The 21925-nt window shown below is 37.8% G+C and overlaps 1 long non-coding RNA gene across 1 annotated transcript; it reads left to right on the forward strand.

Moving 5' to 3' along the window:
- The first annotated feature begins 386 nt into the window (after positions 1-386).
- Positions 387-21639, forward strand: LOC125320029. Its single transcript, XR_007200967.1, has 3 exons — positions 387-647; positions 18850-18930; positions 20829-21639. It is a non-coding gene; the product is annotated as an uncharacterized LOC125320029 (long non-coding RNA).
- Positions 21640-21925: the final 286 nt, after the last annotated feature.

The raw sequence follows: 21925 nt of genomic DNA on the forward strand, positions 1-21925 counted from the left end.
CAGTGTTTTGATGTAGTTCATTACCTGGATCCCTGGCTGGGGTTGCCATTTGAATGGAGAATACATTTTTAGTTTCTTGAATTACAGCATGCTTTCTGCACTGCTGCCTTTGCTGGAGCAGTGACTGTGCCTCCCATACTAACATTTTGTCTACTTTATTAGCAGTTTATTCCTGACTCAAAGTATTTAAGAGAATCTCCAAGATAAAGTGCTCTGCTATAGCTTCAATTTTCCCTCACATTTTGGCTCTGTAATACCTAAAGCTCTTACAAGGAGCACAGAACTAATGCAGAATTCCCCCACAGGCGGCTTGTACCTTAATATTTACTTCAGTTATTTATGGTAATAGTGCCACTTTCCTTTTGTTTTGTTTCCAACAGGCTAGCTTTAATATTTCAGAACTGCTGGATGAAAAAATCAATTGACATCTCGTGGCGCTGCAAGTTACAGAAAAATAAAATGTAAGATGAAAAGAAGAAACCCAGACTGATGTTTCAAGGCTTTACCTATACCAAATCAGGAAATTCACTACTTCTGGGGTAAAAATAAATACATTTTTACAAGCTGAGCCAGCAGCAGAAATCTGAATGGTGAAACAACTGGTTTTTGATCATGCAGGTCAGACCAAGCTTCTTCCATCAAATAAGGTATATTTATAGCCCTTAAAAATAATGTGGAACATTTATTGATGTTTTTCTGATAGCCTTATCATCAGAGACATATATTGTCATTTGGATCTCTGTTAGTGAAATAATATGAGGCTCCACAAAGTCTTTCCATTAAGTGCATGTTTCTAATGTAAAACCTGTTTATGACCTCTATCTTTCAAATCTACATTAATGTGGTTGTTGGAGTAACCAGAATAATTTTTCAATAAAAATTGGCATATCAAAGATCAGTGATACCATTTAAAAAATCTTCAAGGAGGCAAAGCTTGCCCTGCCATTTGATGGGAACTGAACAGGGATTTAGAAGTGGCCGATGGTGGGTTATACTTGATTTTCCATTTAATCAGCTTGTACTAAAAAACAAAAAAGACAAGCACAAAGAAATCCAAGCAATTAAAGAAACAGCTTGCAGTCTTACCAAGAAATCCAGCTCTTTACTGCTTTTCTCAAAGGGTGATCTTACCCTAAATATATACATAGTTATCATCTTTCATGTACTTTATGCTGCTACAGACTCTCAAGAAAAGTGTAATTTTTTTCTGTGTATGGTGCCACTATGAATGAGCTAATCTGCTTGGTGTCAGCAGCTATCAGGGCCTCATTCTACACTGAAAAGGAAACCAACTTGTTTTCCAAGGTCCTCTTCACTACCTATTTTACCTGATCAAAGAAAAGTGCCCTTTGGGTCTTGCTTAAACAGTGTGTCCTCTCAAGTAATCTCCGACTCAGTAATCTCCAACTTCAAGGTTTCCTTGCTGCCTAAAGCAGCTTCATTGGTATTTAACCTAAACAAGTTCACATAGCCTGTGTAATTCCTGTGTTACCAGTTATGTATGTCAAATTACTGATATAAAATCTCTGGTTTCAAGTGAAATTGCCAATTCTGAATGAAGTTGAAAGAAGTCAGCGGCACAATTGCTCAAAAATACTAGATAAATTAATTACAAATTATTAAACCTTAAACATTTAAAAATTTTACTTTAATTTCTATGAGTATTTAATTGCTTCTTTTGAATGCTTATTCAGAAATTAAAGTGATACCTGCACTGTAGACTGGGTGTCTTAAAAGTGTGAGAAGACTCCAGTCGAAGCCACTTGAGATCTTGACAGAACATTCGGGAATGTTCTGGTGGAACCTGGGAGAAGTGGGGTGGCTTTAGGATGTTGGTGGTGCCATTATGGAGTGCAGAGAATTGTGGCAATTTACATTTTTGATTCATAAATAACTAATGTCACCAAAGAAAAGCTGAGAAAATCCCTTTAATTTCTGAAGTGCTTAGTTTATTATAAAAAGAGGTAAAATGGATTGGAGGACTTTGTTTAAGGGGATAATTTGTAATGATGCTTTACCGGCTATTATGATTGCAAGTCTAATTAACATACTTAAATATGGCTTATGCAAATTATTAGTGAGGCTTGAGAATGTCAGATAACAATGCAACTAAGTGAAATAAAGGGCACAGGACAACTGTGCGTGCTATAAAGAGGGGCAGGGATGGAATTAATAGATACCCTTTTGATCTGTACATGTTAGATTTAGGGTAAAGGGCAATTTTTCTCAGGTAGTTTTATTTTTTGTTTTCTTCATGTCCTTAATCAGTATTTTCCTGCTCAACTTGGGAAGCACTCTCTTTATTTTAGAATGTATGAATGGAGTCACGTAGCAATGGGAAACCAGTGCTATCCTTCAAACTTTGTACTTTCAATTTATTTTTCCTCATGTTTTTTAAAATATTTGTTTAACCTGGAGTGTAGTGTTCTTGCAAAGGCTCAAAGCAGTGATATTGATTAATTACAAAGGAGGCTATTTGTGTTGTGTTCCATTCTGCCTTGGAGCAGGAAGCTCTGGAAACCTCTTGAGGAAGTGTTGAGCTTAAGTGGCGTGGAAAAAGAAAAATAAAGAAAAGATTTTGTTGTTGCTTATCTCAACTGAACTGAGGTTCTGTAACTTCTGAGATTCATTTTTTTCTCCAAGTCCTCTTGGCATTTGGCTGTACCTGTGGAAAGAACAGTGCAGGCCTTTTAGAGGACTCATTAAAGCTTAATCCAAGGAATGCTCTCATTAAACAGAATTCTAAAGAAAGTTCCTGCCACTGACGTGACGATGTTTCTCCAGGACTGTTCATCATGCCCAGAAAACCTTGGCTCTGATGTAGTTCTGTCCTAAACACTTGGGTTCAGCTAACAATTTCAGCTATGGAGTTCCTCAGTTCTGGTTTTTTTCCCTTGCTGAGGGCCATTGCTGTTCAATAGAAAAGAAATTGCTCCTTGCTAGGAACTGCTGCGGTAAACTCGGGCGGAGGTGTTTGCTTTGTTCTCCCCTGTGCTGCAACCGGGCTGTAATTGCCTCCACTCTGTTTTTTGTTCAGGCTTTCCATTATTCATTAATACCTTGTTTACTCTGTAATGACTCTTTTAGGGTCCTCTGTGCTTCTGGGATGCATTTGCCAACACAATGATGGTTGTTGACGTTTTGTTAAGAGCGTTCTACACAGATTTTTGTCATCTTTGGTTGCCTAAGAAGGTTATCTGCTAGTTCAGTAAAGCAACAAAATAAGATGATCTTGGATCAAGCCAGGCATGGGAATGTGAGAAGACTTCTGGGTTACTTGCATATTACCTTTTATAAGGTAAAAATTAGTAAATTAGTAATTTTACTTTGTTTGGTAAAGAACAGGAATCTTAGAGTAGTCAGGGAGATAAAATGATGGCAAATGTGTAACTGGAGGACAGTAATATGTCTTGTGATGAGGTGCTCAAGTAATTCTGACATTTATAGTTTCTGCTGTCTTTTAACCACTTTTTTTTCTGTTGTTGTTTTGTTTTGTTCAAAGAAAAGCCTTAAAAATTCATCCAAAATGAGAAAGAGAAGACGGGATATGAATTAGTGATGGGCAATAACATATGAATTTTTCACAATATTTGTGGAACACTGTTCAAGGAGTTTTTATAAATATTGCAATACTGGTAAAAACTTCAGTGGAAAGTAATCCATGGGTTTTCAGAAGGTTGTGACATGGAAATATTTCCCCTCAGCTTTCTGTTTGGTGGGTTTTATTTCAACTTTTATCACGGTCATTCACTTTCATGTATGTATTTAGGTTTTATTAGGTTTTCTGGTACCTGTGGTGATACTTGCAGTCCTGGAAGTGTATTTGTTTTTACAGTTATCTTTCTTTTTAGGTAGAAGGATTCATGTCATTTTCACACTCTTAGGATATGGTGAGAATGGTGGGGCTAGCTGCCCACATAAGGTGAATCCACCTTCTCCCTGTTCAAATGTGTGGTTAATAATCAGGCCACTGTCTTTGGAACAGACCAAATGCAACCAAAACAATAAACTCAAAACAGCAGCTCTGGCTTCTGAACGCCTATGAGTGAAGAAGAGCTTTGCATTGTTACACAGCTACAGGGACATTATTGTCTCATCTTTCATCTAATTTTCTTCCCATCTGCAGATTAAACATCTGCCAATTGCTATTTAAATGACATGGGTAATATCCTGACTCTTGAAATCAAAATTCCCATTAACTACTATGGGACCAGAAATCTGTTGCTCTGTAAATGCATCTGCCCTCTTCCTGTGCTCTCCCCTCCCTACTTTAGCACATTTCCCATTCCACTGTCGCTTCCTTGCAGGCAGTTCATCTCCTTTCTGCCTTTGATTGATTGATTTACCTCAATCAATCCTAATTCTACTTCCTTCACAAGCTCAGCTGTGCTCCTTATCTACGCTTTTCACTTTCTCAACCCTATCACTGCTCTGTGTCTGAGAAAGAGGAAAGAGGGATAAAAGAGAGGCTGAGAGAAGGAAGAGGAAAGGGCACAGTAAAGGCTGTTTCTCTTTCCCCACTATTTGAACTGTCCTGTCTCATAATGCTGTGGTTGGTTTGAAAAATCAGAGGGGTTTCCTCACCTAAAAAAGAAGATTTTTTCATAAAACCAACATATGTAGCATTGCAAGCATACATGAAAAAGTAGAACCTTCAGAAGCAAATAGTCGTTTTGATAGTATCAATCAAAGCCAGCATGAGATAAATTTCTATAATAAATGAATTTTATAAATAATTCTTGCCTGATGTTATGTTCGATTAGCTTCAACAGTGGAAGGATGCATTCTCAGCCTGAGAGCTGTGATACTGCAGAATGCTTCTGCAAATGGGGAAATTCAATTTGGAACAGAATGGATATGCAAACTCTCTAATCCTTTAAGTTCTGAAAATCCAACTGACGTGGTGTGAGTATTTCTGAGGGGCTGCATAGATTGATCAATTAGGGACAGATGAGATAAGTCTTTCCAAATTGATGCCTCAGAAATGCGTATGATAAAATACCGCTGTGATTAAAGCATCCAGGGATATAATCACCTAGCCAACTTCCAGAAATTTATCACAGATGGTTTGAAGTCAAGAGGGATTCCTATCTTGTCTCTTTATATTCATGTCTCATTCAGATGTATCTCAGAAGCATTAGGATATTTTAGCAAAAACCGCTGTGTGATTAAAACCAGTAAGTTTCAGTGTTTCATGCGGCTTTTTTTTTTCCAATATATGAAATTCAGTGAAGCTTTCAGTAGACTTGCAGCATGCTACCACATTGTGTGGGTTGCTTCACTTTTAAAACTCAAGGAGGAAGCTCAGTTTAGGTTTTGAACTGGAGATTGTTTCTCTGTGTAAGACTTTCACATTTCAGGTGTGAAAACAAGGTCAGTTACATCTCATTTTCAGATTTCAGGTGTGAAAACAAGGTCAGTTATATCTCATTTTCATAGGTTATTTCTGGCATTACTAACAGAATCTGGTAACTTGTCAGAGGTCTGGAAAGCAGAGAGTTTCATGTATCTTAAGTCTTTGTATCCCTAAAATTACTTCTTCCTTACATAGGGTGCCTCCCTTGTGAGATTTCTTGGGAAGGATGCAACCAATTTTACATTCTCAGAAGCAGGAAGAGAGGAATTCCTTGCTGGTTGTGTGCCAGCTATTTCAGTTTCTTTGTGTTCCCTGATAAAAGGGATCAAGCTGCTGTGGAATTCCAGCCTTAGAATGTATGAGCACTATTACTGGTCTATATACTGCCTGTTGTACAGTCCCACATCAAAATGTCATCTGATAAAGAGAAATAACTTGTACTACAGAGGCTTTTCACCAAAATTTTTAGTGGAGAAAATTAAATATTTACATATATTAGCTAAAGGTTTATAAATGAATGGGGCAGTCTGAATTCATGCATTTAAATTGAAACAGAAAAAGTGTAAAAAGAGTTAAGTCTGGATTTGGCAAAAAAAAAAAAAAGAGCTAAAATACAAAAGTCATATTATTTTTATTCAAGAATGCAGGGAGCTTTTGGTGATAAAATTGGTCTGTTTTCTCCTCTCCATCCCCTTGCCTCTCCTTGCAACTCAGACCAAGGTGGTTCATTTTCCAGGATAGTTTGGAATGTACTGGTATCTAAAGATCACATGCATGGATTAACATCTGTCTAGACCTTTGAAAACATAAAAAGATGTAGGTATTATTTCCTGTACCTTCTGGTAGTAGCTGTATAAAAAGGGAGGAAACAGCAGCTGAGTCCCTGAGCTGCTTTGCAAAGGCAGGTGAGCAGAGGAGGTTGAAGACCTGGGGCAGAGCCAAGGCTCTGTGGAGGAGAGATCTGGTATTTGAAAAGGACAGGATCAGGCTGATAAACCAGAGAACCCCTCCTGAACTCAGTTCTCCTGAAGAGAACTCCTCTTCTATACCCCGGGGTGTGCAAACCACATGCCCACCTCACTGTGAGCATGGATTCCCTCCCCAGCACCCTTCTCCCAACTTTCTTAGCATTACTGCCTCTTGCACTGGCAGGAATTGTCCCGTTTGAACCTCATGAAATGTTAAACTAAATGAAATCTGTAAGTGGCAGGTGGCAGACTGAGCTGGGGAAGGGCAGAGCAGCACAGAGCAGAAGAGATGTTCTCAGAGCTTTCGCCTGGTTGCTAAGGAAACTGTTCCTTTCCTGTGTGGTCAAAGAGTCGTTCCTAGCTAGACTGGCATCAAGATACTTGCTGGCAGACAGGCCATCATTTTCAACTTATCTCCATCTGTGTTTCCTTTCTTCAAAGGGGAAAAGAAAAAAGAAAAGGGAAAGAAACGATACAACAAAATTTACTTGGTTTTCTTAGACGTGTGTTTTTTGATGGCATGTGATCTCGATGTAGGGGAACTTTGCTGCTGCTTCAGTGGGACCTGTCTGTAGTTGCCAGAGTCTTTATTTGACCTCTGTTTAACCCATCTTCTATGATATATTGCATCCTATTAAGAGAAAAATTACCTGCAACTGTAATGCCACATAAAAGTTGAGTCTTAAGCAGGATCCCCCCTTTATGCAAGTGTGCAGTCTGTCTGGATATAAGGGAACTAGTTAGCAATTTGCAGTAAAACATGTGCCCATCAATTTATGGCACATTGAAAAGCTTTTTGGGGGCTCAGACCATCAAAACTAAAGTTTTGTGATGGAATTCTCAGTATCTCTTGTCAGCCAACAAGGCCACCACCACTAAGGAACTGCAGACTGAGGACTGTGTCATTGCAGTGCCCAAACTGGTGTCCTGCTCATGGTGCAGCTTTTCAGGTCAGCTCACATTTTTCACAGTAGACTGCCTGGCTGATATTTACTTTCCTCTTTGTGCTTTTTCTTAAAAGGTCTGTTTGTCTTAATATTTGAAATGGAGGTATTAAAACAACTAGGGTTATGTGTTTTGTTCTTCATACCGAAAATATACCTTATAAATGTAGTGATTGGCAGGGGATATTAGTTTTCTGAGGATTTTGTGCCTACTGCTGGACCCTCTGAGGGAAATGGCAAAACTCCAGTGCACAATATTTGGCACTCAACTACTTTCAAATGTTGGTATTTTTGGCTGGGGATTGTTTAGGTAGAAACCTCAGCTGGGCCTCTGAAAATCTCAGTGTTTATGAATAGTATTGAATACTTCTTTCATTATTTGATGCAATAAAGAAGACATCAACTTGCTAACAGAAATGTGGATCTTTTCCAACAATTTCTGATCCTTGGTTTCCCTTGGAATAGCTGTCAGAGCTGGGTCTGTGTCTTTTTACAACCCTAAGCTGGCTTTCTTTGCACATACTTTTATGGTGTGGAGTCATGTCCCTATGAATGTGTAGTTAGTGTCCTGAATGGAACTACTTATGATAGAAAAACAAGTTTTTAATTATGTGTTGCTTACCTAGAGCATTTAGACACAGTCAGGAATTTTTTTAGGTGTTACTACTGGCAAGAAACAGTGAGTGGTGAAGCCAAACATTTCCTGAAAATGCAAATGCCTTGGATGAAGCTTTCTGGGAAGGTCTTTCAGGGATGTGGAGAGAGAAAATGGAAAGGTTCAGTTTAGAAATGTGTGCTGCTCCTGGCCAGTGATTCAAGCTGTCTGCTGAGGGGGGGAAACTTGCATTCATTGTAGTGTTCTGTCTGAGGACAGCAGGAAATGAGCAGCACCTTCCCAAAACGTGGTCACTGCTGAGCTGAAGACTCAGTGATGGAGCTCTCTGACAATGAGGGTTTCTGAACAACCATTAGCTCTAAAATGGGGATTTTAAATGTCTTAATGGCTATGCTAACACTAATAATTACGAGCCAGGTTTCATGTGAATTTAACCCTAACCACCACATGCCCCTCAGCCCTGTGGACAGCAGGGTCCATATTAAAGTCTTTTCAACTCACCATGAAATCAGGGCCGCTTTAGCAGAGCAGACTGAAGAGCAGCTCCCAGAAAAGTTCCTAGGAGTCTTTCCAAATTCAAGAGTATGCAATCCTTTTTTTCTAATTCTGTGAAAGCAATGAGTTGGAAACAGATGTTCCACCTTGCTGATTCCTGCCATTTTACAGTTCTCTTTCATCTTAACTGGGAAATCCTCATTTTGTTGTGGGATTTACAAACAGAAGAAAATGCAGAAGTCGAAAGAGATAGGAACTAAAATACTGGGACTAGGGGTTGGAATTCTCCTTTGTGTTTCTATTTTGGCAGTTCTGTTCTATTTGCACATCTGCATGGCAGGCAATTCTGTAAGGAGTCAGGTGTGGGAGCATTTCTCATCTTCTAGGCCTAACTGTATGGGCTCTTCATGTCTTGAATGCAGACTTCCTGGGCATTCCTTGTTGTTGATTCTCTTCCACCCTTTTGATATAAAAAATCTAGATGCCTCCCTAGGGAGAGACAGAGTGCACAAAATCCATGATGTGTTCAAATTGTTCAGGACTTCCCTGACAGCACCTGTGGAGCCCTTAACTTTTTGTCTGTGCTTTGTTGAGATCAGATACATAACTCAAGTTTAAGACAGTGTCAGACCAGTTACAGACACTGCAGTAACTAACCCTGAAGTCCATTTATGGATTTATTGCTAAGACGGTTAGGACTCCTGGAAATGCCACTGCATCTTTCAAATCCATCTAAAATTACATTCCCATGACATTTCATAGACCTGGTAACATTTACAGTGTTATAAAGCATAAAGAGCTTTACCTTTGCAAGTATGGAATCTTCCAGAATTGTTTTAAATTGTACACAGAGAGAGATTTTCCTTTTAAAAAACAAATATATTTAGAGGCCATGCATTTTCTAGCTTTTCTCCCAATGAATCTTCCTAGTAATTATTTCAGCTTTGGGGTGTTCCACCATGTTTACCAGTAACTTAGAAGTGTCTATTCATAAGAGCCCATCGTTTGAGTCCTGTTCCACATTGAATCCCTTCATATGTTAAATAAATGCTACAGAAATGTGGAATCATGGACATCACTTTCTCCTTTGGCAGAGCAGTTGTCAGACCTCCATCATTTATTTGGCATACAAGAACACAAGCCAAAAGGGGACTTTATTGAAGGCCAGCTGGTTGTCTCAGCCTCAGGGTTGGAGAAATGGTCACACCAGCTGACAGCACTGTGTTTGCTAATGTACGGCTGTGGTCACTTCAGAAGATACAGAGCCACCATCCTTTTCATTCTCTGAGGAGCTAAACTCTTGTTAAAATCTAATACTAATTACTGGAAGGCTGCAGAGATTGCCATCTGTAATTTAGTGTTTCATAATATGTGGTGATGAGATGTTTTTATTATTGTATTTTTATATGTTCTTTGTATATTCTTTGTACCCCAGTGGTTCATCCCTACCTTCCCTACTTCTATTCCAAGTCAGTTTGCCCCAGACCCAAGCCGTTCCCCCCGTGTTCCCTACATGGTTGTTCTCCCCTTGTTCTAGTCGGTTCCCCATCAATCACCCAAACCCCTCCTCTTGTTCCCGAAAGTTCAGTGTCTATCACCTGAACCCTCCCAGTTTACCCTTATATGGTCCCCGTCAGTCCCCTGAGGTCCTGCCCCTTCTGATACCGCCCCTCTTGGAAATTCCCTAAATCCCGACACCCCATTGGGACATGTGATCCCTTTCCCTCCTACAGGAAGAGTATTTTAGTTTTCCTCTAATTTTCTCCTTCCGAGACTGAAACCTCCTTGATGCTGTTGGCATATTTTGTTTGACTGCCTGTTAATGGGTCCTGTCAGTAATTGGGTGAGGGACACCAAATAATGAAGAGATGCAATTGTAAAGCAATCTGCAAAGCAAACGATGCAGTGAGATGTCTGTGTGAATGATTATATATTTACATTATTCCAGAGCTAATGCTTCAGCTGTCTCCTTGTTTTCTTAGTACCTGAGTGTTCCATTGCTGTTAATAATACAAGAAGAAAAATCCTGTAAATATGCGGAATTGTAGCATTTGAACTCAGAAGGACTAATGAACTGCCAAGCCAAACATACTATTGCAGATGGATTGACAGTGCAAAATTATTTTCCGCATTGTTGGGTGGAGATCTCTAACCAGCAGAAGCTGTATGAAAGCTCTAAACTCTATTTGCATGTTAACATTTGGTTATGTAAGTGAATAAACCTTGTTATCTGTTAATTCAAACCCAGTCATTTGTCATGTTTGCTCTCCTTGCTTCTGTTTAGTCGCTCACTTGGCTTTATTTAAAACATAGATTTTTTAAAATCTCAGAGGGAGACTCTTGTTTGTAAGTGCATAATAAAAAGGGACTCTTTTTTTTTTTTTTTTTAAGCAAAGAATTGGCTGAGTCAAAAGCAGAGGTGGAGGAGACCACCTTACCTCAATGCAATTTCCTTTTCTTTGTAACACAGTGGCTTTAAAACTAACCAATTTTGTAACTTCAGTGAAAGTTTGGGGAGCTGGAGAGCATGTTCTAAGTGATTTTTTTTTTTTTTTTTGTATTTGCCCTGTTTCACACCGAATAGAGAGTGTGTTTAAGGGAATATCAGCAGAGAGGTGACAAACCATCTAGATTTTAGGGTCAAGAATCACTTCTGCTGTTTACACATCAGAGACAGCAGCTTTGCTGTGTCTTGAATCCCAGCAAGAATGGAGCAAGCATTAAAGGGAGGTCTCATACAAAGACTGGAAAGGAGAAAGGAAAGAGAAGGTTTAGTGTCAAGCAGAATGTAAGACCAGATAGGAGGAGTTTATGAAGGAGAGAATTGAGATGTGTCTTTGTGTGTGTGGGACAAGGACTCCCAGCTGCAAATCCAGAGGCTGGCAGCTGGTTGTCCTTGTGGCAAAAGCACAGCTGACAAATCCTGTAGAGGAACTGGAGAGTGAAAAGAAATCAATGTAACTCAAGGTGATAATATCATGTCCATGTCCTTTTCCTTTCCTTACCCCAGGACATGCAAGCATTTGCCTCAAACTGGGATTTATTTGATAAAATGTAGGATCTACATGAATCTGGCAGCTTGCTTGGCACCACCCATATCCTGAATTCCTGAGCAGTGATACTCTGGAGATCAGCTCTGTGGTTCATTGCCTGAGCCCTGCACAGCTGCATGTCAGACACACTGTGCAGACAGCTTGTGTGTGAGCAGTAAATTTGATGCATTCTCAAAGGAATTGTGTTCACACCTATTTGTCAAAAAAAATGTCATGAATAACCCATGGATTGAGAGCCATTCATGAGAGATCCCAAGGCAGAGGAGAGAATTAGGAATGGATTTGATAGTCAGAACCTGAAGTAGGGGGCAATGTATAAAGAAAAGTAGTCAGACTTCAACTGGTCAGTGTCACTTTGCTTTCAGTAATCATTGATGGGGAAGGAGAGGGGGACAATGATGATGAATTTGTTTGGGAATTTCTTTGTTGTTGTTATTGTTGAGGTTTTTTGTGTTTTTCTTTTTCATGGTGGAATTTTTTATCTATATCTACCTCTGTTTCTATTTCTATATTTATCTATATATCTTTATTAAGATAAAAGCAACAAGTAGGTTTTCTCTGTTAAGTGAGGTATTTACAAATCTAACACTACAATGCAGCATTGAAAAATACAGTCCTAGTTTGAGAGAAAGGGCAGATATGTAGAAGTGGAGGCACAGGAAGAGTGCAGGGATAAGGTTATAAAGGATAGGGCATAGGCTTGGGGGGGACCCCACAGCAGTGAGAAAATCACCTGCAGAGCAGTGGAAGCATGAGAATGACACCAGGAAAGGGTGAGAAATTAAAGAATATAGCAATTTAAACTACATTATTATTTCCTTCCCTGTAATGGCTAGACCTGGACTAGTAGTTAGCAGACTCTTAAGATTTCAATTATTCTTACAATACTTTCTTGGCTTTATACTTATATGTGTGCATTACCACTGCTCCCTAATTCAGTCCTAGTTTCTAAAATCAGTCCTAATTTTTCTTCAGGGAGATAAATGCAGGAGATTTTCTCTACAACTCTCCTTCCAGCATTTGAGATCTGGTTTGCTCTGCCACTTCTACCAAAGAAAATGGTCCCTAGATGTTGCTAAAATGAAAAGGTGTTAAACTTTATCAGTTTGCAGGAGAAAAATAGGAACTTTCTGACACAGGAGGTTGACTCTGGTTAGGTTATGCCAGGACCTGGGCTTTTCTTGTTCTGTCTCAAATCCATTTTTTTTAATTCCTAGGTCATTCAAAATTTTGCAGAGAGTTGCCAGAACCAGATTTTCCCATCAATATTGTATTGCTTTGCCTGTCACAGGCTGTAGTGTGAAAGGAAATACATCTGCCAATAAAGCTGTGTGGATTTAAACAAACCAGCATGCTTACATACTTTTTAGATATGTTTTTCTTTTGTCTGGATGTAAATCATGGGGCTGGGAGGGTCTCTGAGGACATTAGAGTCCAGCTTCTGGTCTGATGTCAATCAGTCCTCAGTGACTGATTTTTCAAACCACTTGTTGAGGTCTCCAGTCATGGAGCAGTTTATCCTCATTTATTCCAGTGCTTTTCTTTATACTCCAATTCAGAAACTTCTGTGCTACAACATTGGGCCAACACTTTTCAGTTCATTTGCTGCAGACATCGAAGAAAAACTGTTCTCTTTTTTCTTCTGCTTCTTAAATACTTGAAGATTTTATCATATCTTTACACCCCTCTCAATCTTGGAAGTTTTTTCAGGTTGAAATTCTTCTTGTCAACCTTGGCCTGAAAATAGTGTTTTCTGTAAGTGCTGCAGGCAGAAGAATCACTTTGTTTTTGCCCAGAATTGGAACTGCATCTTCCTTGTCTGCCGTGGCTGCTGATAAGAGTTTCCATGCTGGAGCTCTGTGCTTCTTCAGGTACAGTGTTAGATTCAATTCAGAGAGTTAGTTTGGATATAAATAAATCACAATTACAGCTTAGATTCTGTATCTTTTCAATTGGAAAAGTTCTAGTGGTCTCATCTGGTTGATGGAAACAGATTGAATTATGAGGCAATTCTTCCACTTTCCTGGAAACATGTTGTCCTTAATTAAATAATGAATTGTATTATCAAATGTTTTCAGCCTAATAGCTTTGAAATTCCTTGTATCCACTTCAAAAACCTTTTAAAAAATGAACTCCTGGATCAAAATTGCTTTGTGGTCTTCACATAAATTATATTTTGATGATGATACCCATCTGGTGGGTCTCTATGACCCATGTGCAGAAGAGATGAGGAATAAAGGGGTTTTAAAGAGCAAACAAATTCAGGATGGAACTTTAATGTTAGTCTAAAACTGGTACTAATAATTGAAATTACTGGGTATGACATACCTGTGTTATAAAGAACTATGAAGTATTATTAACCAATCAGTAGAAATTCCTGGAATTAGTGCCAAGGCTGGGTGTAGAGGAAACTGTTTTTTCTACCTAGCAGAATTGGACAGTTAACTTGTCTTTAACGATTAAACATGCCCATGGATGAAGATTTTTTCACCCTTTAAGAAATTGTAGTGTCCTTGTGTTCTGCAGAAACTTTCCCCTGCTTTAAAATATAAGTAAAAACTAAAATCCGACCATTAAATAGATAATTGTATTCAGAAATGGAAGTAGTCAGAAAGAAACAGATACTAAAGCCATGTTCTAAACAATAATACTGAAAGAAGGTGAGTATCTTTACCACAATATGTGCCCACAACTTCAGCCTGAACTCTCCAGCAATAACTGCATTGGCATTCTGCAGAAGTTCAGCTTTTAAATGCATTTCTTGTGTGGGGAAATTAAAAGACCCATTTCAAACCCCCTCTGAAGCTGACTGTATTACAGTATATCTTCATTTAATGGAAAATTAAATTGAAACTCAAGAAAATCCCAGTCCTTATGAAACAAAGTCCAAGGCCATGGTTTGTTTATTTCTCAGTGCATTTCCTAGTTATTTGTCATCTGGAAATCAATGGGAAAGAGTATGTCAAATGAAAGGACACATTTCCTTTTATGACAAATCCATCTGATGAGGATCAGGAAAGGCCATCTGCCATTTCAGCTTTCAGAAATGGGATTTCTGTCAATCATCATGCAACAGATGGGTACTCTCCCTTACTTTAAAATATGATTTTTATGTGTCTTGTATTAGGCTAAAGTGGATGCACTGAGGATAGACAAGTTTGATTTGATCTTTAATAAAATGGCAAGAAACAGTCTGAAACAGGTTATTTCCTATCATATTTTCCACTGCCAATTTGTCAGAGTGGTATTGGTATTGTTTCTTTCATCACTTCAGAGGGGGAGGAGGAACATTTCCTGAAGAATTGGAGCAGCTGAACAGCTCTGTATCCCGTCAAGCTTGATATTAGTTTGGGAACATGCACTGCTGGCTGTTGGGCTCTCCTCTGAAAAAAAGAGGAGTGTAATACTTTGTGTCTGGGATAAATTAAAAATTGTGTTTAGTATCTGTACTCAAATTCTACAGAGAAGTAAGTGTTTTTCCCCTTGATGAATCATATTTTATTCTGGTAAATAACATTGATGGAGTTTCCAAAGACATGTAAAGAAAATACAGTTTCAAAGAAGTAGCATATGAAATTTTCTGATTTTGTTTCTTTTTTTCATGTCCTCCTGTGGGAAAATGAAAATATGCTAACATCTTTTAATTAACTGTGAAACACACTAGTGCCCAAGTAATTAACTGTAGTACTGACCACTCATTTCTCCCAGTGTCCACAATCATGAAATCAGAAACAAACTTGTGGCTTAGGAAAGAAAAATCTAGGGCAGAATGTTTCTCAGTGTTTCATATATACACATATTCATAAAATAGATGAAATTATAGAAATTACATCTATCATTTCATTATCCTGTTTAGAGATAATAAAAATGTGTTAATACCTTAGACCAAAACTGTCAGTCAATATTTAGGAATTTAAAAAAAAAAAAAAAAATCATTGCAGTACATAAGAGGTTTTAATGTGAAGAAATTTAGTTGTCTAGGTCTATTGTAAAGTTTTAACAACAATAGGGATTATCATTTGAAGGCTTATTTTCAAGAAGTGGGTGTAGTGGCTGTAAATGCTTTGAGTGGGCAACTTGATGAATTTTGTTTAATGTTCTGACTGTTCACAATTTCCCTTTAAAACACGTAACCTCAGTGAACCCACTTAGATTGTCCACACTTAGTACAGAAGTACAAAGCTGAAGTGTTGTGAAATTTAAGACTGGAGTCCTGGAAGCCCCTAAAGAGACTTCTTAGCTATCCAGGGATTTCTAGTCTCATCCATCTGGAACAGGAAGCCTCTTGCAAGCAGCTTCCTGCTTGTCTTAGTGGAATGGTAGGACAGAGAAAAACCAGTTTGCGTAAGGAGAAACTTAGGAGAACCTGGTAAATACCTTGTGTGCCTACACAAGAGACCATTAGGGAAGAGCTGTTCAGTGAAAGGACAGATGGTGACACAGATTTCCATAGGAAGCTGAAGGAAAAGGCATGAGGAATGCCAAGTCTGTGCAAGTAAATTAAATACATGTTGGAAAACATTCTCTTTCTAAGGGGAAAAGTTGTGGAATTGCTCACATCATGGCTAGCAAATTGTTTTAGTCTCTAAAGCAGGCAATATTTCCTGTATGGCTTCCCGTAGTTTCCAGCCCTGAACAGGTCCTGTGGTATTGTTTAATTGAGTTCCTGTAACTGTAGAGGGGAAGAGAGGAGAAAATGGGTGAGTACAAGCATGATGTACATGACATTTTAATTACAGATGTCAATGGAATGTCTGGAATTCAGACATTTTATATCTTTTTTTTCTAACGCCATGAAGTTAGGTGATGTCATTAAATAATGCTTATTATATTACCATTATCTTGTGGACCTCAATGCATTTATTTGGACTGTCAAATTTGAATGAGCTGTTTCAGTAATGTAATTCAGTAATAGCCTAAAACCTGCAATTGCTTGTGTTGCAAATCATGGAATGTTTGGAAATTGTTAATTAATAATCTCACCCATTTAGCTCTCAATTGTATTTTATTTTTACAGGCTAGAGATGCTCAAAGGTAGAAGAGAATAATTTTCTCCTTTTAGAGCTTTATCCTGAGTTTTAGAGAGGATTTGGCACTTTGAAAGACTTATTCCTGGAGAGTATCCTTGGACAGACATCTGTTCTTCTAAAACTATATTTTACACAGGCAGAGAAAAAGCATCAGGTAAAGGCAAAATTCCTTTATTCCTTTAACAAAAGAAACATAGTTTCCCTGCTAGTCTTAATCAAAGCAAAGAGGAAATCATGGTATAATTTCCTCTTTCCTTAGAAGTTAATTTTCATACCTTTCTGATAGAGTGATTAAATATGTGTCTTTTTAAGTTCATGACTTTAAAATAAAATCATCAGATTGGTTTCTTAATAATCTGGTGTTCCCTGAGTCTCAGGCTGATTTATCACACAATTCTTACAGCTTGGTATGCACTGAATGGAGTGCTTTCAGTGATTTGACACTCCTAAACTGTAAAGAAAATAAAAAAGCTGAATAATATAAATTATGTTAGCTTTTTACTAATAAAATATACCCACCCCATCATTTCACTTCATAGACTTATATGCATGTATAAATGAATTGATTGTGTCTTATCCCCAAAAGGCTAAAAAATGAGTAAACTAATCTTAATTCAGAGAGATCAGGGTTTCTTTTCTTAATCTTATTTTGGCAAGTTGGAGATTAAAGTATATAGAGTGAATACTTTTTTTTCCCTAGTTTTTTTTTTTAGGTTCCCTTGGTTCTTAGCAAGTTGGAGTAAGATCAGAATATCCATACTTTATTCGCTTACTCATTTCTAAAATTGAGAAGTTAGTTTTTAAAGAGTAAACTAAGATTTTTCTGCTCGCCTCTTTCTCAAATTTGATTTTAAATTCTATACTGTATAAAATAGTTACAAACTGTTGCTGGTCTGTTCAATATCTGTAAATGGCTGTCAGCACTTGTTCATAAAACCTGAATTTGTGTTGGCAGTTTTTGATTAGATTCAATGAGAGTATGCATGCTGTTGAAGTAGATTTGAGTGTGTAATTTCAAAGTCAGATCAGCACTCAGCCCTTCGGAGAATCCCCTCACAGCAGAGATCATCTGCTTTCATCAGCTCACTAGGCAAATATAACTGCTAGAACCAAATTTCTACTGGGTGGGGCTGTGATCTTTACAGAATCTGGAATTCATTCCCATTAATATCACTTGCTTAAAATTAAATGTTTGCCAGTTTTGTCTCTTGTACAGTAAGAAATGCATCAGTATGATGTTCATACAAAATGAACAAGCACATGTAAGACAACAACTGACATGAATTAATGTGTTCATTTGTGCAAAGGTTGAAGAAATTGTAACCTATTCGCCCAGCCTTTCCTTTTTACTGAGTATTAATTACGCTTTTAAAAATTTTTTTAGAGCAAAGCATCCTGTCTGCTCTGAGTAATGTTGTATCTTAAATAGATTCACAAAGTCTGGGGCCCGAAATCATCAACTCATATATTCTTGGCTTTGTGTGTTTTTGTGCATCTCTTGTTCTTGTCTAAGTTTAATGAAGAAAATTGCAAATTAAAGTGAGCCTTTCAGAGACATTACATTTTGAACTGGGAACACCTGGAGGAGGAGACTCTCTGACTCCAGTTTGGAATTGAACACCAGCTTCTGAAAAATGTTTCTAGAAACACACACGTGTAAGAATTTTTGAACTACATTATTCAATTGGCACTTTGTTGAGGTTCTTGTAGCCTTTTCTACCATGTTTACAGGGACTGGTATCCTATTAGGAATCCAATTGTTATTTCTCTGTGTGGTACCATTTCTTTGTGAGTAATGAAATAGAAAGGAATGTGATCCTCCAATGCAAACAGCGTATTTGCACTTGATGTCTGACTTGGGAACTTAAACCATCAGCTCAGCATCTGAGACCTGACTTGAAAGACATCCAAGGTATAATTTCCTGTACTAGAAAATTAGATATGCCACCTGGATGCGGCTATTCAAACACTTTAATGGCTTTACCAAGATGTTATTCAAAGCCCGAAGATATTCTTTATTTATCTTGATGTGAAGTTCATCACCTTTTAAGCAGTATGTGCCTCCTGTATGATTTATATCAGTATTCTGATTAATGCTTCACCTTCCTCTTTTTTTCCATCATATCAAGTAGCTATAGAGTCAGAAAGAATCCTCTACATTGCAGTGTTTGCACTAGAGAACATTTGTTTGTTTTCCTGAAAAGCAAATAAATTCATGTGCAGATTTTAGTGTACTTTTAAAAACTCTAAGGTGAACTACAAGCAAGCTAGATACAAAATACCAAAAGTATCTTCCTATAAAAAAGACAACGTGCAACCTTGCTGGGAGAAAGAAGGATTCAGATTCAGGAAGGAAATCTTGCAGTAAAATTTATTTCTCTGAGCAGGTATCACTCTGGACCTCACTGAAACATGGTGGTGAATTTACACATTGGAAATGAGACTGAAGGAAGCACTTCACCATAAAGGTAACTGCAATTCCCCACAATTGCTGAAGAATAAACCTCACAGATTCCTTCTATAGATTCTTAATCTTGCTGCTTGCTCAGAAAATCATAAATTTCAGCTTTTCTTCTTAAAATAAAATTACAGAAAATTGACATTATCTCAGACCACAATTTAATAATTGCCATAATAAATACCCAGTTTTGGTTGTAGGAGGGTGTTTATTGATCTCTTGTGATACACTCCAGTCCACTCTTTTTTTTGTGTATCTTTAATGCTCAAAATACCCTTATATGATAATATCGAAGTGCATCCCTTTGTTAATGAGCTTCCAGTTAAGAGTAAATTTACAGGTTTAACTGAAACCTTGTTAAATTGTATGGAAATAATAAATGTGCTACCACAGGAAGCAAAAGCGCAAACCCTTCCACCCCCCTGCAAGGAACTCCAACACACCAGGTGTCTGATACAGTGAGCAAATTGACCATTAAACAGTTGCCCCAATTATTGCTCTGTGGCTCTAATAACCACAGAAAAGTTATTAGCCTCCACTGATTTTTTAAGAAGTGCACATAGTTCTAATTAAACAAATATCTCATTTTCCAAGTTCTTGTCAAGAGAAGACACAGTTCACAACAATCATTGGGTTTAATTGTCTCATCCATGATTTCTGCACGCAGCAGCAGTAACAATTAGATAATTTCTGCTTTTTTATTCCTTTTTTTTTGTTTTTGTACAATGATTTCTAAAACATAAAAAGGGTCACCCTCGCAGTGCACAACCATGTTGAGCAGAAGATTCTTTGTCCAGCTTCTCTAAAATACTTTCCCATCTATGCCAATTTTTTTTAAAGCTATTTCAGAAGTCCTTGGAAGTCAGGGAAACTTATTGCTTTCCTCCCAAAGTGATTTTCTTAAACATTTGCATCCTCTGAATAATACTTGAAACCTTAGGGAAAATTTTAATTAAATCTTTACAATAATTCAGCTTTGAGCAGGATAGGATTTGTTTTCTATTCATATTTCTTTTGTTCCAAAGTGTTCTCTCTCTTTTTTTTTTTTAAATAAAAAGTATCACATTGTTAACACGTCTATCCTTACTGTATTCCTGAGAGCTGTTTGAACCTATGTAAATCTGCTTGATTTAAATTGATTTAAACTGATTTAAACTGATTGAAATACAAGCTGTGTTAAGACACTCCATTGCAATGGTGCTCTTTCTTGAACCTTGAAAAGCCATTTAGTAAACCTAATATGTGTGCTAATGAGAAATTAAGGATAAAGGAAAGAAGGAATTCCCTGAGTTACCTAGAACACGGCAGCTCACACTATACACACTTTGATAATTATCTTATTACCCCCCTAGAGAGGTTTGAGTGACCTTGATTGTTTGTTAGCAGGAAAAATAAACACACAGTATTTTTTTATATTGTACTGTTCATGGTTAAAAATACCACTTAATGTTAAATTTTGATAATATAAACTTGGTAAGGGGATAATGCTTGCTGAGAAAGGTTTCGCCAACTTCAGTAGCTAATTGGAATTAAATTTTAATGCCCTAATTAATGCGGCAAAGAGCAACTTTGCAAGTAAACAGGCAAAGTAGAGAAAATGTAGAGGTTTTGTGTTGTGGAGAATCTGCTACATGATATTTCTGAATACCAGCCCTCACACTTCTGCTATCTGGCTTAGCAAAACAATATTAATAAATGAATAAACAAAAGAAACTTTAAAATGAATCCAAGATTATTTTCTTATGATTTTTTCATGGCCTATTTTTGTTTATCCTCACTGAGCTAAATGTGCCTGGTTTGCTTTTTATTTAGTAAAATTTTACTATTCTGTAAAAATTTTGAGTTATAATATATACAGGGGGCTGTTTTTGTCCAATAATGTCTTTGACTAAATATGTTCCTCCCCAGGGAAAAGTCCTTGTAGACACTGATATTCACCCTGGTTATCTCTGAGAAGAGACCCTGCAAGAGGAAAATGTTCAAAATTGGGTAACACCGTACTCAGAGCTTCCTGAGAGTAAGTAAAGAACAAGTACAGAAACACTGCTGCAACAAAGCCTGCAGTTAAATTTGAGCAAAATTTCGTAACTCCTGGGTCTTATCTGTTACAAATATTTTGTAACTTTCTTTGGCAATTCAGTAAACTTAGAAAAAACCCCAAAAGCTTTAAGCTTTCAGGCAGCAAAATCTCCCTTTGATTATTTATATTTGAAGAAAGCTCTCTGAATCTTAAAAATTGCCTTATGATGGCTAGGTCTCAAAAAAACCCCAAAAACATGTAGGAGGCACAGAGGTGCAATAGCTTACATGCCTAATGTGCTGTCAAGTGAATACTTTCAAGAACAACCCTTTAGCCATTTAGAGGGGGAGGAAATGCTTTAAAGGCAGGCTAATGGCTGTCAGGCTGTGTGCAATATTAGTCAGAATATGAAACTGCAGCAGTAGTCACAGTGTTACTTATCAGCATGTGAGCAGGGTAACTTCCCCTCAGTAACCTGGGAAGTGAATTATGTCCCTTTTCCACCTCCCTGCCCCCACTGCCCCCAGCTCCTATGGATGACAACATGTGTGAGTACAAAAAAAAGCTGCAATTCAGGTTCAAAATTCATTCCATGTATCTCACAAGGGGAAATGCATTTGATAAACTAGTACAAAAAGTGTTTGGATTTTTGTTTATCCTGGGTTTTTTTTTTCCCTTTTGTCCCCACTGTAGCAGCTTTACCTGTGCAGGGCTGCCCAGTCTGGTAGATTGATTATCTCCACGACACAGCAGCACATCTGTTCAATCCCTTTCTTCTAATTTCAGCCTAAGTGAGTGAGAAGAACACTTTATTTCCAGCGGTAATCTAGTTTTAATTGAGAATGGCTGACTTGTGGCAAAGTTTGTTTTTTATCCTGTCTTATGATCCTCCTCATGCTCTATTCTTACTCTCACACGTGAAGATTTATGAGGGGCTTTGGTGTCTGCCTGGCTTGACCACGCTCCATCACCTGTTGAAGGCAAT

The sequence above is a fragment of the Corvus hawaiiensis genome, chromosome Z, assembly GCF_020740725.1.
Source record: "Corvus hawaiiensis isolate bCorHaw1 chromosome Z, bCorHaw1.pri.cur, whole genome shotgun sequence".
Lineage (NCBI taxonomy): Eukaryota > Metazoa > Chordata > Aves > Passeriformes > Corvidae > Corvus > Corvus hawaiiensis.